This window comes from Colobus angolensis, unplaced genomic scaffold (assembly GCF_000951035.1).
Source record: "Colobus angolensis palliatus isolate OR3802 unplaced genomic scaffold, Cang.pa_1.0 Scaffold63, whole genome shotgun sequence".
Classification (NCBI taxonomy): Eukaryota; Metazoa; Chordata; class Mammalia; order Primates; family Cercopithecidae; genus Colobus; species Colobus angolensis.
In genome coordinates, this window is record NW_012119932.1 from 7,728,679 (window position 1) to 7,736,576 (window position 7,898).

Here is a 7,898-nt window from a genome sequence, read left to right on the forward strand (position 1 = left end):
ACATATTTGAATGCAGTTTGTAAACTAAGGCATGCGTAATCTGAGACTTCCTCCTATACATAGAAATCATCTCACAAATAAAACATGTATGAAAGTAAGTAATACAGGTCTGAATCAAATAATGGACACCGAATACAGAGGAAGAGAGATAACAATGTAGACCCCAAAGGAACAAAATAAAAAGAATACTGCTAAAATAATTCTCTTTGTTTCTCTGGTTAAGTGATACCACGATAGTAAGAAGGAACTGAAGACATCAATTCACATCAATCCCTATAGTAAGAAGGAACTGAAGACATCAATTTGATATAGGTGTTTTCTTTTCCTTTCTTTTAAATTTTAGATTCAGGGGATATATGTGTGTGTTTGTTACATGGATATATTGTGTAATAATGGGAGTAGGGCTCCTAGTGTACCCAACATCCAAAAATTGGACATTGTACCCAATAGGTAATTTTTCAACTCTAACCCTCCTTCTTGCTTTCCTGATTTTAAAGTTCACAGAGTCTATTTACCTTATCTTTATGTGCGTACCATATATTTAGCTCCCACTTGTAAGTGAGAACACATAATATTTGATTTTCTGATTCTACGTTAGTTCACTTAGGATAATAGCTTCCAGCTCCGTCCATGTTGCTGCCAAGAATGTGATTTCATTATTTTTATGGCTGCATAGTACTCCACAGTGTGTGTGTGTGTGTGTGTGTGTGTATAATATATATAATCTTTGTCCAATCAATCATTGATGTATACTAATGTTGGTTCCCTGACTTTGCTATTGTAAGTAGTGCTGCAATATATGTATGAGTACAGGTACCTCTTTCTATATAATGGTTTCTTTTTCTTGAGATACATACAGTAGTAGGATTGCTGGGTCTAATAGTAGTTCTATTTTTAGTTCTTTGAGAAATCAGTACACTTTTTTCCATAGAGGCTGAACTAATTTGCATTCCCACCAACAGTGTATGAGTGTTCCCTTTTCTCCACATTCACACCATCTATTGTTTTTTGACTTTAATAAAAGCCATTCTGACTGGTGTAAGATGATCTCTCTCTGTGGTTTTAATTTACATTTCTCCGATGATTCACAATGTTGAGCATTTTTTCATGTGTTTGTTGGCTTCTTGTATTTCTTCTTTTGAGAGATGTCTTGGTCTGCTTTCAGGTTTTCCTGTAAATGATTTATGATTTTTCCAGTTGTGCAACTTAAGTCCAACATTTGACTGAATTAGTTCTTGATTACTGATCATTAACAATCTATGCCAGGCCTTATTTTATTTACTCAATTTAAAATGATATAATGGTCAATTTTAATCTATTACTTAAACCAAAGAATTATCATGACAATAACTTAAACCTATGAGCTCATCAATTGTCTCTTCTCTCAATTGTCCTTCCGCCCTTTCAAACATTTTCCAGTGATAACAACTAACCTCACATTATGCTAACAATTCCCTTCTATCTATGCCAAAGCAGTTAGTATTTAGTGTTTGTTAGTTTTGAACTTTATATGTAGTATACAGTCCTCTGACACTTGACCTTTTTCTTTCAAAATTATACGAAAAAATACTATTGGTGCTGCAATTTATAGCTGAAGTATTCCACAGTGCAAACATACCACAATTTATCAGTATTTGATGAACATTTATGTTTTTTCTAATTTTTTACTTTTGAACAGGAACATTACTCTTCATTTCTCCTGGTGCATCTGGGTAGAATGTTCTCTTGACTATATAGCTAGGATTGAAATCGCTTCATTATAAGGTAGGTAATTAAAATATAATGGCCAATGTTTCAAGTACCAGCATATAACTTATCAATAATATCTAAAGGATCCAGATAATCCATATCTCTAATGCTGGCAACTGTCAAACTTCTTAATTATTAACAGTGTGAGTTTCTCCATCTTTGAAATGCCTATTCATATATTTTACCCATTTTTATGTCATGTTGTTTGTATTTTTGTATTGACTTGTAGCAATTCTATGAATAATCTGGTTACTAGTACTTTGTCAGGTATTTGTAATTTAATTATCTTTTCCTAGACTGTAGACTCTCTTTTTAGGTTAAGGTGTTTTGGTAAGCAGAAATTCTTAACTTTAGTGTAAAAAAAAAGTATCCATAGTTTCCCTTATGATTAACACATTTTCTATCTTAAAAAAATCCTCTCGGGCTGGGCATGGTGGCTCACATCTGTAATCCTAGCACTTTGGGAGGCCAAGGTGGATGGTTCACTTGAGGTCAGGAGTTTGAGACCAGCTTGACCAACATGGTGAAACCCTATCTCTACTAAAACTACAAAAAAAAAAAAAAAAATTTGCTGGGTGTAGTGGCACGTACCTGTAATCCCAGCTACTGGGAAGGCTGAGGCAGGAGAATTGCTTGAACCCAGGAGGCAGAGGCTGCGGTGAGCTGAGATCGCACCACTATACTCCAGCCTGGGTGACAGAGTGAGAATCCATCTCAAAAAACAAAACAAAACAAAAAATCCCTCCAATCCTAAAGCTAGCAGAAGACTTCTTTATGTTTTCTTCTAGACATTTTAAAGCTTTGTTTTTGATATTATATCTTTAATCCGTTTTAGCTTTTAGTCTGGTGCAATGTAAGAACCCAGTGTCATTTTAGGTTTTCATATGATCAACCAGTCCTTTTAAATCCCTGTAGGAATGGTCTCTGTTCAACTATGGATCTGCTTTATCATCTCTGTCAGATGCCAAGTTCAAAATCTGTATGGTCTATTGTCATCTTTCTGTTCTCTTTCATTGTTCAGTATGTCCTCTGTACTAACACCACACTGTCTTCATTACTATAGCTACATAAGAGTCTTGATACATAGTAAGGCAAGTCCTCTTTCATGCTTCTTTTTTTGTTGTGTTTTGACTTTTCTTGACCCTTTGTACATCCCTATAAATGTGAAAATTGGGTTTTTCAAGTTCTGTGAATAACTACTGGAATTTTTATTGACCCCACATGAACCTTATAGACAGGTTGGGGTAAACTGAATTATGAATGATATTGTCAGCTTACACATGAATTTAGCCTAACTCTCCACTTTGAGTTTTTTTAATGCCTTTAATAAAATTTTATTATTATGTATCTTGTTCATCTTTTGTTAGATATATTTACATGTATTTTTCAGTTTTTGTTGCTACTATAGGTGGTGCTAAAAAGACTTTTTTGTTGCTCAATGGAGATAAAATTGATTTGTTTATATTGATGTTATTATATCTTGTCTTCTTGCTAACCTTCCTTTTAGATAGAACAACTTTTACTAATTTGTCAGTAGATTATTTTAAATTTGTATGCAGATGACTATATTAGGCAAAACCAACAATAGTATTTCTCCCTTTCTAATCTTTATGTATTTAATTTCTATTTTTTTGACTTGATTTATAACCTAAACCTCTAGCAAATTGTTTAATACAAATAATAACAGTCTGTATATCTGTCTTTCTGGTGACTTTTAAAGTTATGCTGCTAATGTTTCTGCATTTAGGAAGATGATCGTTATGTACATTTAATAAATGCTGTATATATGTTAGCTAATATCATTTCCATTTTATTTTAGCTATTTTCACTGTTTTGACTTGATTTATAGAATTCTTTTCCTTTTCTTCAAATCAATAATTTCTGTATTTCTAGTAGTATTTATGGTGACTCTCATTTATTTGTGCTTGCCTATCATCTCTTCCTCCTTCTTCTGAAACAAACAGTCTTTCTAAGCCACATTTTATGTGACTTATGGGAAGGTGAAGTTTCATACTTCCACCACAGACTTGAACAATCAGCCCAGTTCTTCCAAGCCATGGTGGTTACTAGCCCAAGAAGAAGTCATCTTAGCTGGAACAACAGAGAAAGGAGAATCTGTCCCCTTTTGGGATCATAGATGCTAAGGCCTGTGTAAAGCAGAAGCTACTAGGGGCTATCTGCCTAGAATGTGGAGAAAGTCTGCCTGAGAATAAGCTACCTCAGAGGAAAACCAGCCCAGGAAATGGGGAGTGATGGTCCCCTAGTCCAACCATGCCAAAGAAATAACCTCCACTTTTTGGTTTTATGTTCCCAAAATTCTTACCTACATCGACTACTTTTGTCCCTACTATGTTGATTTTTGTTTCTTTTGTTTACAATCAATCGAATCGTAAACATCACACTGTTTGTATTCAGTCTTTATATTCCAGTAGTTCCAAAACATGAAAACAAAAATCATATCTGTTTTTACTCACCATTATATCCCTAGCACCCATTATAATGGCTAGCACAGAGTAGACAGTTTATTTTTAGCAAGTCAATGAATAGGCTAAATAATTATGTAAAAACTGTATGTTTCCATAGGGTGTAAGACGAACTATTTTTTTAACATCAACTAAATTTTTTGACAATTTAATCTTTTATGCACAAAATAATGATAAAGAATACATTGTTATAAATCTTTTTCTCTCCTTTTATAATGGTCACTCATGTGTTTCTGTTCTCATTTTTAAGCATGTAAACCCTTATTTCTGATCTTGTTCTCCTCTCCTTTGAGCATTCATTCAACAAGAATGTACCACTTCCCTCTATAATACCATGCTAGATACTCCAGTGTACTCAAAATTGAATAAGGCGTGATTGCCAGCTTCAAAAATCATCCCCATGATCTTGCCAATGAATTCCAAATGTCTTCTGTGCATATAATAGAAATAAAGTACAAGGAGGGAAGAGAATAGTGATTTCCAGATGGCTTTCTAGTAAGCCAAATAATAAAGTACTGTAGGTATGTGATCTTTCCTGAGGCAAGCATGAAAATAAACAGAAAAAAAAGCAAGAAAAAATAGCTAAACGTAATATGATGATGAAGAGGTAAAAAATAAAGAGAAATGATGAAAGCCAGAAGCACATAATTAGGACTGAAACAGATGCTTAATCACCATCATTTTTAAAGTCACATTTTACAAACAGCCAATCATTTCCAAAATCTTAATCTATGAGCGTCCTTTGCCATATAAATTGCCTACATTTAGCTAGGGCTGCATTTCTTCTTCTGCATTTCTTCCAGGAGACTCAAGGAAGTAATACCTTTACACAACATTTAAGGTTTTAGTGCTGCTGCTGCTGCTGCTGGTGGTATTAATCTGGTCATTTATATTGTTGAGGCTAAATACAGCCTGCACCTCAATTTCCTCATCTGTAAATGTAAAACATATTTCTAACATTCTAACTCACATTGATATTGGAGAAATTAAGTAAAATGCTACACTTGAAAGTACACCATACACACCATGGACTTGACGTAACTTAACAGAGAAAACTAAGAGGTCACTCCATCAAGAGAAATATTTTCCATTAAAACAAAAGAAATGCCCTAAGTTTTATATACCAAAAATGACTCTTTTTCTTCAACTTTTAAGTGCAGGGGTACATGTGCAGGATATGCAGATATGTTACATAGGTAAATGTGTGCCATGGTGGTTTACTGCATAGATCATCCCATCACCCAGGTATTAAGCTCAGCATCCATTAACTATTCTCCAAAAGTGACTCTTTTCGGATTATTGTCAATCCCAGAAATTGTTCTTTTCCTCTCCAAATCCTACAGTCTCTTCTCATGGGCATGGCATAGATCAAAGTTCACAGAGAAAAGTTTCAGACAGAAATCGATAGTGGATAGAAAACTCATTCCTAAAATAACAGACTTCAGATGCATCCCAGGAACTTTGATAAAGGAAAAAGAATCTTCCTGTGTGTCATCTTTGCTCAGATATTCAGGGGAGTCATCAGAACAAAGACGTGTTTAGATGACGCTCAGCAACCTACTAAGCCCCTTGCCTAGATCAGTACTATGCTGCCTGATGGGGTCATACCACTCGACCGCCACAGGTGCCCAGACATGTTTGAATCCCAGCAGCTGAGAAGATTAAGCTAAAGCTGCACTTGTCTGTACATGTATTTAGAGGTGACTAAAACAAGGAACACTATGGTAATATTAAAAACAGGTTCAGAGGATGGTGACACAGGATCAGGTCAGCAAAAGTAGGACTAAGGCAGAGATAATATGGAGTTACCCACTGGTTATATCTGTTAGATATTTGTTTTACGTATACACATATATGATTATGTATGTATGCATTGTGTATACATATATGTGAATGTTTTTATATACTCACATATACATTCATATTTTAGCTAATTGACAACAATAAATAAATAAGCTTAATTTATAAGTAAAAATAAAGCCTATTTCCTTGTGTGGGCTCAGTCATTTAAACTAATTATAAAGTTACCTTTAAAATTTCTATATGAAAATACTCCCATTTTGGGCCAGGGGTGGTGGCTCACACATTCAGCACTTTGGGAGACCAAGGTGGGCAGATCACGAGGTAAGGAGTTCAAGACCAGCATGACCAACACAGTAAAACCCCATCTCTAGTAAAAATACAAAAATTAGCCAGGTGTGGTAGCAGGCACCTGTAATCCCAGCTACTCAGCCGACTGAGGCAGGAGAATCGCCTGAACCCAGGAGGCGGAGGTGGCAGTGAGTCAAGATTGTGCCACTGCACTCCGGCCTGGGAACAGAACGAGACTCTATGTCAAAAATAAATAAATAAATAAATAAAGCTCCTATTTTTTCTTGGCCTATACACAGTGCTGAGATTAAAAATTCTATGTAAACATTAACCTTTCAGTTATCAGATCTGAGTGATGAGAAAATCTAGACAGCTTGAAAGGGGAAAAAGGAGGTGATATGGTTTGGCTGTGTCCTCACCCAAATCTCATCTTGAATTCCCACATGCTGTGGGAGGGACCTGGTGGGAGGTAACTGAATCATGAGGGCAGGTCTTTCCCATGCTGTTCCAATGATAGTGAATAAGTGTCATGAGATCTGATGGCTTTATAAGGGGGTGTTACCCTGCACAAATTCTGTCTTTGCCTGTTGTCATCCATGTAAGATGTGCCTTTGTTCTTCCTTTGCCTTCTGCCATGATTGTGAGGCTTTCCCAATCATATAGAACTGTAAGTCCATTAAACCTCTTTCTTTTGTAAATTGCCCAGTCTTGGGTATGTCTTAATCAGCAGTGTGAAAATGGACTAATACAGGAGGGGGGGAAGAATACTTAGGAGTATCAAGGAAGCAGCCTTTTAGTAACCAGTTCAGAAATACTTCAATATTTTAGCAACTGGTATGACTGGGCCATGTATATACCCTCTATGCATCCCTAATGACAACTGCAGTTAAGACTGTAGCACCCAAAATAGACAAGCCAAATAAACAGCCCCCCTTTTAGCCTGGTGACAATGAAGCCTGTGCTGCCTGAGTGAGCTATATTATATAAGACAGCATATTATATGACTCAGGAGGAAAACAAGAAATTATTCACTGTGTTAAAAAAGAGAGAGAGAGAGAGAGACAGAGTTAGAGTAGGGTTAAATTGATTGCAGTGTTTAGGTAAAGAGTAGGAGACAGGAGAAGAATTTCATAAGATGTTAGTCAACTTGCCGAAAAAGGCTGAGTTTCACTGAAATATAAGACTTTCCACAGCATATGGGACTTGCAAATTAACTGCATCCCCTAAAACCAATTCAGATGAAGCATCTACCAACTTAGCTGCTGCTGCTACTGCTGCTAAGCAAGTGGGATATGCCTTAGCTTCTAGGTTTAGTTGCAGGCTATTACCATGCAATGGACCTAGATTTTCCCCTCTGTTCTTCGGTAAGAATTGCTAATGCTTGATTTGTTATATTCATGAACAAATATGGTAATAGGTTTAGTGTAATTTAGAAGTCCTAAATCTGAGGGCTGTTGTAAAGCCTATTTTATTTGGTTAAAAGCCTGATCATGACTGTCTTCCCAAAGAAAAAGCCCTCTTTCAAGTGTACTTTACTTCATTTCATTCCTGCTCTAAATTTTTTTTTTTTTTTTT